General features: G+C 41.8%; 1 pseudogene; it reads left to right on the top strand.

Moving 5' to 3' along the window:
* LOC138570307 (zinc finger protein 182-like) overlaps positions 1-10,590 on the top strand; it is a 39,593-nt pseudogene extending 29,003 nt beyond the window's left edge.
* Positions 10,591-11,047: the final 457 nt, after the last annotated feature.

The raw sequence follows: 11,047 nt of genomic DNA on the forward strand, positions 1-11,047 counted from the left end.
TGGTGCTACCAAGTCACGTGTTTGAATAACCTGGTGGAAGTGTGAGGGCCAGCTCAACAACATGGCAGGCTCCACCGTAACATGAGGTTTCTGGTATCCAGTGAACTACGGGTGCCATATTCAGAAGTGGAGTAGTGGATTGCTAGTCAAATTCTGTGACTGCAACGCTTGTTGGTGAGTATTCAAGAGGTAGTAGGAAATACACCAAAGGATATTTCAGATAAAGAAGCGTATTTAAAAATAAAACATTTAATAAAATACTTTTTGGAAATCCATTTACAAAAAGACGGTACAAGACAGGCCATTAGTAGGATGTAGATGAAGGTATGAGTGAGCACACGGTGCAGAGGAGATTATATGGAGTGATGAAAATGATCTGTGTAAATGATCATGGAAGAATATGGCATGCTAGGGAATAAAAGACAGGCCATTAGTAGGATGTAGATGAAGGTATGAGTGAGCACATGGTGCAGTGGAGATGATGTGGAGTGATGAAAATGACAGAATATGGTATGGTAGGGAATTCTGTTGTAGATATTCGTTGACCCATGAATATGTGTTAGAAGTCTGTGGATCCAGCGTTGCTCTAATTTGAGAAGATGGCAACCGTATAGTTGTCATCTGGAAGTAGACGGTGGATAATGAACCATTGAAGGTCTTGGCAGTGGTCTCAGAAATGAGGCACTGGGGGGCTTTGGAAGTCTGAATCCTTGATCTATGTTCCTAGGTATGTGTGTGTGTGTTGTCATTCCTATGTAGCATAGCTTGCATGGGCATGTGATGCTGTAAATGAGATGTTTTGATTGACATGTGGTCAAATGCTTTAAGCGCCAAATTAATGTGTCTTTATGACCTACTGCTGAGGCCAAGGGAAGACCTAGTGCTTGTTCAGTGGGGATAGTACTGCTGTGAATTGCATGGACTAGCTTCTCTTTAATGGTGTGTTCACATTTGACGGCATATATCAATTTTGAGCCTGTGATGGAAGAAGGAGACGGTGAGCTCTATTGGTGATGTAAAAGTTGTGTAAGTTGTTCAAGTTTGGGAGTATATCTGGAGTATATAGTAGCGCAGGCACTGATTAAGTAATCTGTGTAGGATATAAGCAGGTAACCCCTGTCTGTGTAACGGGCATGTGTTGGATATAAGCAGGTAACCTCTGTTGGTGTAACGGGCATGTGTTGGATATAAGAAAGTAACCTCTCAGTGTAACGGACATGTGTTGGATATAAGCAGGTAACCTCTGTCTGTGTAATGGGCATGTGTTGGATATAAGCAGGTAACCTCTGTCTGTGTAACGGGCATGTGTTGGATATAAGCAGGTAACCTCTGTCTGTGTATTGGGCATGTGTTGGATATAAGCAGGTAACCTCTGTTGGTGTAACAGGCATGTGTTGGATATAAGCAGGTAACCTCTGTCATTGTAACAGACATGTGTTGGATATAAGCAGGTAACCTCTGTCAGTGTAATGGGCATGTTTTGGATATAAGCAGGTAACCTGTCTGTGTAACGGGCATGTGTTGGATATAAGCAGGTAACTGCTATCAGTGTAACGGACATGTGTTGGATATAAGCAGGTAACCTCTGTCAGTGTAACGGACATGTGTTGGATATAAGCAGGTAACCTCTGTCAGTGTAACGGGCATGTTTTGGATATAAGCAGGTAACCTCTGTGTAACGGGCATGTGTTGGATATAAGCAGGTAACCTCTGTCTGTGTAACGGGCATGTGTTGGATATAAGCAGGTAACCTTTGTCTGTGTAACGGGCATGTGTTGGATATAAGCAGGTAACCTCTGTTGGTGTAACAGGCATGTGTTGGATATAAGCAGGTAACCTCTGTCATTGTAACGGACATGTGTTGGATATAAGCAGGTAACCTCTGTCTGTGTAACGGGCATGTGTTGGATATGAGCAGGTAACCTCTGTTGGTGTAACAGGCATGTGTTGGATATAAGCAGGTAACCTCTGTTGGTGTAACAGGCATGTGTTGGATATAAGCAGGTAACTTCTGTCATTGTAACGGACATGTGTTGGATATAAGCAGGTAACCTCTGTCAGTGTAATGGGCATGTTTTGGATATAAGCAGGTAACCTCTGTCTGTAACGGAGATGTGTTGGATATTAGCAGGTAACCTCTGTCAGTGTAACAGGCATGTGTTGGATATTAGCAGGTAACCTCTGTCAGTGTAACGGGCATGTGTTGGATATTAGCAGGTAACCTCTGTCAGTGGAACGCGCATGTTTTGGATATAAGCAGGTAACCTCTGTCTGTGTAACGGGCATGTGTTCTGTCCGTGTAACGGGCATGTTTTGGATATTAGCAGGTAACTTCTGTCAGTGTAACAGGCATATGTTGGATATTAGCAGGTAACCTCTGTCAGTGTAATGGGCATGTGTTGGATATTAGCAGGTAACCTCTGTCAGTGTAACATGCATGTGTTGGATATTAAAAGGTAACCTCTGTCAGTGTAACATGCATGTGTTGGATATTAAAAGGTAACCTCTGTCAGTGTAACAGGCATGTGTTGGATATTAGCAGGTAACCTCTGTCAGTGTAACAGGCATGTGTTGGATATTAGCAGGTAACCTCTGTCAGTGTAACGGGCATGTGTTGGATATTAGCAGGTAACCTCTGTCAGTGGAACGCGCATGTTTTGGATATAAGCAGGTAACCTCTGTCTGTGTAACGGAGATGTGTTGGATATTAGCAGGTAACGTCTGTCAATGTAACGCACATGTTTTGGATATAAGCAGGTAACCTCTGTCCGTGTAACGGGCATGTTTTGGATATTAGCAGGTAACTTCTGTCAGTGTAACAGGCATATGTTGGATATTAGCAGGTAACTTCTGTCAGTGTAATGGGCATGTGTTGGATATTAGCAGGTAACTTCTGTCAGTGTAACGTGCATGTGTTGGATATTAGCAGGTAACCTCTGTCAGTTTAACAGGCATGTGTTGGATATTAGCAGGTAACCTCTGTCAGTGTAACATGCATGTGTTGGATATTAAAAGGTAACCTCTGTCAGTGTAACAGGCATGTGTTGGATATTAGCAGGTAACCTCTGTCAGTGTAACAGGCATGTGTTGGATATTAGCAGGTAACCTCTGTCAGTGTAACGGGCATGTGTTGGATATTAGCAGGTAACCTCTGTCAGTGGAACGCGCATGTTTTGGATATAAGCAGGTAACCTCTGTCAGTGTAACAGGCATACGTTGGATATTAGCAGGTAACCTCTGTCTGTGTAACGGGCATGTGTTGGATTGAAGTAGGTAACCTCTGTCTGTGTAACGGAGATGTGTTGGATATTAGCAGGTAACCTCTGTCAATGTAACGCGCATGTGTTGGATATTAGAAGGTAACCTCTGTCAGTGTAACGCGCATGTTTGGATATTAGCAGGTAACCTCTGTCAGTGTAACAGGCATACGTTGGATATTAGCAGGTAACCTCTGTCAGTGTAATGGGCATGTGTTGGATATAAGCAGGTAACCTCTGTCAGTGTAACATGCATGTGTTGGATATTAAAAGGTAACCTCTGTCAGTGTAACAGGCATGTGTTGGATATTAGCAGGTAACCTCTGTCAGTGTAACATGCATGTGTTGGATATTAAAAGGTAACCTCTGTCCGTGTAACGGGCATGTTTTGGATATAAGCAGGTAACCTCTGTCAGTGTAACGCGCATGTGTTGGATATTAGAAGGTAACCTCTGTCAGTGTAACGCGCATGTTTGGATATTAGCAGGTAACCTCTGTCAGTGTAACAGGCATATGTTGGATATTAGCAGGTAACCTCTGTCAGTGTAATGGGCATGTGTTGGATATTAGCAGGTAACCTCTGTCAGTGTAACGTGCATGTGTTGGATATTAGCAGGTAACCTCTGTCAGTGTAACAGGCATGTGTTGGATATTAGCAGGTAACCTCTGTCAGTGTAACGTGCATGTGTTGGATATTAGCAGGTAACCTCTGTCAGTGTAACATGCATGTGTTGGATATTAAAAGGTAACCTCTGTCAGTGTAACGGGCATGTTTGTTTGTTTGTTTATTGCATTTATAAAGCGCACCAGACCCAGGAGTAGGAGGGCGCAGAAGGTTATGCGAAGCTTACATATGTTACACATATACAGGCAAAATACGAAATGTCGACATTACATCTGATATAATACAATATACAAGACTTAAGTTGCACGTAGAGGCAGAATAATTTACACCTAGGTAGTTGGAACTATACACAATTTACAATCTAGCAGTAGGTTGTGCTGACGTAACATAGTTGCAGGGCACTAGTAACTAGTTCTCATTCAGGTTGAGGTGATTAATGAGGTTCTTTCTGAAGGAGTAAGGGAGGTCGGCTCTCAGCTGGTGTGGCAGGGAGTTCCAAAGGTTAGCAGCCTTCACGGGCAAGCTGATGCCGCCAACCTTAGACATTTTGAATAAGCAGGTAACCTCTGTCAGTGTAGCGGGCATGCTCCGCAGTGTGTTTAAGCAGCTGATGTGGGTGGCGACTTTGTAGAAAAGTAGATATAATGAAGGTTGCATGATTGTCGTTGTAGAGGTTTGATGGGTGCAGTGGTTGTGAAACAGTAATCCTGTTCTCAGGTTAGATGGAAAGTTAGATTTGTTCTTTCATTTTTCAACACTTCAGAAAACCTACTTTATAAAGGAAATGTGTGAGGGAAGGGGGAAGGCTTGTAAACATTGGATTGGAAAATGCAAGTGATTTGAGTACGCTATTTGGATACTAGGAAATCCAGCATCTTCACAAAATAAAGCTAGGCCTGGTTGTGTTTTACTTGTGTGGTTTTCACACACATCATCACAGTTTGGTGTTGGGTGTGTCCATGTACAATCAGGCCGTGGGCAGCAATATACACCTTTCGTTTTGCCAATTATTATTCAGTTGTAGACCCGTTTTCACTTTCGCGCCATGGCACTTTATACCAGTAAATGTGCACACACAGCTGACATGTGTTTCACGCTTGCAAGTTTTATCAAGAATGATTTTATAATGGTGTACAGACTATACATCTCCTCTTTTTTTTCTATTGCAAAATGCAATGACATTATCTGTAGGAAAACAGACCAGTGTCTTCAAATGTAAGTGCAACTGATGCAGTGAGTAAAGTAATATTTAAAGAGACTTAAGTCATTTCTGGCAGAGGGTTCTCTTTTTAGTTTGTGCTGTTTCTGGCACTTCAGCACCACCTATAAACCAAAAATATTGCATTGGAGTACAGCTAGGAGGGGGATGGCATGTGAGGAAGGACACATAGCTTGCAGGCCTTATTTGGGTATTTACACACCCATAGATTGCCCACAGACAAACTAATATCTATCACCATTTCCGCCTAGTAATTATCCCTCCGCGCCCAAAACAAAAACTATTCTTCTGGGCTCTCTTTGAGCTATATTTATCAAGCAGTAACATCAAACTTTGCCCTGCCAGTATTCTTTCTAAGTTGTCTGCTGTGTTAATCACTTAATTGCAGCTGTAAAATGTGCTACTGGTGTAATAAAATGTTAAGCAAGAGTGTCTTCAGCCCCATGATTTATGTGTTCCTTGCACTGAAGTCCTGTTAAAACCAAGCGTTGATGAAGCCACAGTTTTATCTCCCTTTCTCAGGCTCCTCACATGTTCTGACATGGGAGCTTTACACTGGCATTGCCCGCTGCACACCATCGTTACATGTCATTGGGTGCATGCATTCTTTACTTCTAACCAGTTAAGTGGCCATCATGTTGTTTCTTAATAAATAAGTGATATGCAGTGAATTATCAACCTGTCTTTTTTAAACGTGACCTTTTTTGCATGCCTCTCTTGTATATTGGCCCAAACCCTTTGCAGATGATGGGTAAAAAATGCCACAATATTAATTTTCAGAAGAGAATTATTTGTTTATCGCAGTGGCATCTTTTAAAAGGTAAACCCTTTCATGTCCTTGAATATTTCAGAGTTTGATGCAAATGACTTTTCTGCCTATTATGTTCTCCGTATCTAGCCTGTCTGAGCCTGCGCCCACATGTTTCTGCAACTGCTTTTTCAGTGGCCACATGCCCTAGCCTTACAATTCCCATAACCTTTACTGAATATTTACAATGACTTCTTTTAGTTTCAGTGTGCCCTGTTTTAGACGCTGGAATGGGAGATTGCGGTGAAAAGTGGCTAGGGGCAAATCGCAATATTTCAACCTAACCATTTCTTTGCTCATGGAGGCAAATCAAAATGCTTTCTTGAAGTACGTTTGAGCTCACTGATAACATTGCAGTCCAAGCTCAAATATATAACTCTACTGACGAGGCAGGAATGCACGAGTCCGAGCTTTCAATTTGTGTGGCCATGCGTGATATGGCCATCCAGTCCTCTATTTTCTTGGAGTTTTGGGACTTGTAGATTTCCTAAATTTAAAATGGGGCAAGGAAAAAAATAAATGTTCCAGTATCCAAATCGTAAAACAGGGCTGCCTGGCCTCACGCATGGCCATTTGAAAACTCACAAGTTTAAAAAGTAGCACAATAATGACAGTTCTAGCAATCGGGTGATGCTTGAAGTGCTGCCTATAAGCTGCAACTATCGGTGAAGCTCGGAGAGGGATGGGGTGGGGTGGGGCCACACATGCTGTGGGTATTGTGTGGATTATTATCCACCATTGACCAGCCTTGGCCATGCTAGTTTCTATGACCAATCAGCGATCAGCCCCTTCCCGTCTAAAAGACCCTCCCCAGGATCTCTTTGAGTTAGCGGTGTGCTTTAAAGGGGACGCCTATGTTTTTAAGGTAAAGGTGTATTTGCAAATATAAACCAACTCCTGGTGTAATAGTAATGTCTTAACCAAGTGCTGCCTTCAGGCACTTGGTTTGTAATACGTATTTGTGTCCTGTCATGTGTTCCTTGCACAGAATACCTGTTAATAACCAGCATTAGCAAAGCCAATAGTGTTGGCTCTTGTTTAGGCATTAGATGGGTATTTGCCAGTCACAGTCATGGTATATTGTAGTGCTAACACCATTTTCCAGCTGTTTCCATCATATGGCCAGATAGTACTATTATGGCAGTGCCTGGAAAAGCCTTTTCCACGCCAACATAAAAGTCAAAACGGTTGTCTTGGCCATTGCTTGTTTTTGTTTGGTAGGACTTTAGCTCCATGTTGGCAATGGCAGTTTGGGAAATTTCTGGGCACTAGTTAACTTGCACTTGGCATTGCCATTAATAGAAGCATTCCAGGTAATAAAATGCCAATAAGACAGTTCAACGTTTCAGATACCAGAAGGTTGTGGATAGTCGGGTGTGGGTAAATGGAGCAGAAGTAAGAAGCTTTAGGAAAAATCCCATCAAACCAACAACCCATTTCTACAATCCACCACGGGACGTTTGTTAAAGGAAATTATGTTTAATAACTGACTGTTCAGGACACAAGATATATATATGGAAATGCATGAAATGGTTTCATTCATTTTCAGACATCTGTCCTCAAAAATCTTATATGGAACCGGAGAGATTATTTGTTTTATAATGTTCGCCAAATAAAGCTGAACGAGTAGAAATGGCATGAACTTTATTGGAAAAAGGAGGCTGTATTTATTTTGCTTTGTTTATTTTTAAAACCTATTTTAGGCAATAATGCACATTCAAATTATTCCATTTGTTGTCACATTCTGTGTTAAGAAAATGAGAGTGCATTTACACACGCACAAAGCGTCTCGTGTAGGAGATCTGATAGTCTGCATATAAACACTAATGAGATGACCCTCTTCTACTTCTCCAGGTAAAGGCTGCGTGACCAGATAAAGCAACAAGACACTTGTAATTGGGTGACAGAGTTGGACAATGCAAATGTTAATTGATCAAAAAATGAAATTGCTGTGTTTTTAGAAGAAGACATTGAGGAATGGAAAAACCTGCTGAATATGGAAAGGATGTCGGCTATACAGTGTGAGTTAAGAAAATCAGGGATTTTTCAAGCTAGATAAACTGAAGCACAACCCCGAGACAATCTACATGTCGTACTTGCAAGAAGAGCAAAGTACATGATCAAAACTGACAGGTTTTTATTTAAGGTAGGTATAACAAAAAAATATCAGTACAAAACTACAAATGGCAAAGAAGAAATATTTATTTAACAGTCAGAAGGGACTGCTTACGCACCATCATGAAACGCATACAGTGGGGAAACCTCACCAGTGCACAGAATGTTGGAAAAGCTTCAGTCGCAAGGAACATCTTATGCTGCACCAGAGAGCACATACAGGGGAGAAACCTCACCAGTGCTCTGAATGTGGGAAATGCTTTAGCCAGTTGGGAACGCTTATCGTCCACCACAGAACACATACAGGGGAGAAAACTCATAAATGTTCTGAATGTAGCAAATGCTTCAATGTGAAGAAACATCTTATTCAACATCAGAGGTCGCATACAGGGGAGAAAACGCACCAGTGCACTGAATGTAGTAAAAGCTTCAGTGAGAAAGGAAGTCTTATTAAGCACCTGAGAACACATACAGGAGAGAAACCTCACTATTGCACTGAATGTGGGAAAAGCTTCAGTGTAAAATCAAATCTAGATCTCCACCAAAGAACCCATACTGGGGAGAAAAGCCACCCATGCACTGAATGTGGCAAACGCTTTGGCCGGAAGGAAAGTCTTACTATGCACCTCAGAACACACACGGGTGAGAAACCTCATCAGTGCACGGAATGTCATAAAAGCTTTGCAGCACCACGAACTCTTATAATTCACAAGAGAACTCATACAGGGGAGAAAACGCATCAGTGCAGTGAATGTGGCAAATGGTTCAGTGAGAAGGGAAGTCTTACCTTGCACCACAGATTACACACAGGTGAAAAACCACATCAATGCATTGAATGTGGGAAAAGGTTCAGGCAAAATGGACAACTTACACTCCACAAGAGGACACATACTGGGGTGAAACCTTATCAGTGCACTGAATGTGGGAAACATTTCAATTGTAAGGGCAATCTTACTTGCCACCAGAGAACGCACACTGGAGAGAAACCATATCAGTGCACTGAATGTGGGAGATGTTTCATTGACAAGGGAAGTCTTAATGGCCACCTCAAAACACATACAGGGGAGAAGCCTCATAGGTGCACGGAATGTGCGAAATGCTTCAGTCGGAAGGTACATCTTACTATCCACCAGAGAACACATACAGGGGGGAAGCCTCATAGGTGCACTGAATGTGGGAAATTCTTCACTCGGAAGGCGAATCTTATTCTCCACCAGAGAATGCATACAGGGGAGGATACCATCACTGCATAAACAATGGGAGGAGCTTCAGTAGGAATCAACATCTTACTATCCATAAGAGAACAAATACAGGGTAGAAACCCCATTGGTGTAGTGAGGGTGTGGCTGAAAGCTTCATTTAAACATATTCTCTTATTAATCAGCAAAGAAATCAAAAATTTGAAAACCTTCATCAGTGCACAAAATGTGATGACAGGTTTTGTTATTAGGGAAGTCCCAAGAAACTTCTTCAGTTTCCTGTGGTTAAAGAAAATGGAAAATACTTTTATTGGCCGACTCCTTGGCCTTCATACCACTCTTACTACCTTTTGGTCTCTATACCTAATTGTTTTTTGGTTGTCTCTTTGGGTAAATAATACAGCTAGACTGGGGTGATTCTGAGTGATAATTTCAGATGTGCACAGTGTGATGGAATTGCTTGGTTAGTCTTATTGAGTTATGTAGGGTGTCCGTTAATCCCCACTAGTGGAGAGGCAGACTTTGTCAATGGTCACTAACAGGAGGTATAGGTGTCTTAATTCATTTGAGACTCTCTGCTTCTGCTGATGACTATAATTGATAGAGAGATGCATTGCAACAGGCAGATATGCTATACCGTTGTGGGTCTGGAGATCTAGAAACACTGATACATATTATGTTTTATCTTGTATATTCATTTGAGAGGATTTTATGTGTGATCTATTAGATAACCACGGATTTAGATCACGTGGTACCACACAGTCTTTTGCTTTCATTAGGAAAGTATAAAACATGTCACTGTACGGACAATTATATGATATCTGCATTAAGTTGAGTTTGAAATTGAATTTATTAAGTCATTCATTTATTGGGGGTCAATTACGAGGTTGGAGATAGCCATGGTGTTATTAGCGCCATGGCTACCCCCATACTGCATACCGGGTCCGGGTTCCCTGAATGGGGAAATACCGGGCCATTCCAACCTTGGAGGGCCCGGTTAATAACAGGCCCGTTGTTAGCTCCCTGGTCGGCTAGCGGGACCCGCTAAGTGCGCCTGGTTTAACCCAGTGGCCCTTTGCGGGTCCTATGAGCAGACTCTCAATAGGGCGGTAAGGGGTTAATGGCAGCGGCACCATTATCGGCACTGTTAACCCCTTACCGCCAACCTCGTAATGAGGGCCATTGAATTGATCGTTGCTTATATATGTGTCCCGAAATGTGTTGGTTCGTAATTCATGTTTTAAAATCTTTTTCATCTGATGTAATTAGCTTTATCTATTGTGTGCTTTTAATATTTTGAGTTTTTTATGGAATTTCTTATTCTGAAATAAAGAATGATGATATCATCATAAAACCCATCATTAACAATGTGATCATAGCTGCCTCCTGGTCCCACTTCAGTTCTGTTCAAACATGTGCTCCTCTATGTAGGGTTATCTAGTTTTTCCAGTAACATATGGATCATGTGAGCACTTCATGAATGTTCCTCAAAGTATCAATCCTTTTTGGGAAACATAATTTCCTCAACCCTGTATGATCTGATGTGCGCAAATGATATAGAACCGTTAACAATTGTCTTCATCAAGGTGCCTTCTTTTTTTTGAGTCATGACTATAGCTTTTCCTGGCACAAAGAGCCCCGACTATGCCGCTTGTTTTCAGTGACTTTAATGTTTAACAATGAACCCCACCTTGGAGCAAATACAACTGCTAGGTCTTTGATATTGCGCTCCTGAAACGACCTGTATATTTTTCTCAAACCCACCCCTAGACATTGTCCATTACAGGATAGGCCCATAGCATATGGCGCGTGTTGACATTTTTT

The sequence above is a fragment of the Ambystoma mexicanum genome, chromosome 2q (assembly GCF_040938575.1).
Source record: "Ambystoma mexicanum isolate Mex_15411 chromosome 2q, UKY_AmexF1_1, whole genome shotgun sequence".
NCBI lineage: Eukaryota > Metazoa > Chordata > Amphibia > Caudata > Ambystomatidae > Ambystoma > Ambystoma mexicanum.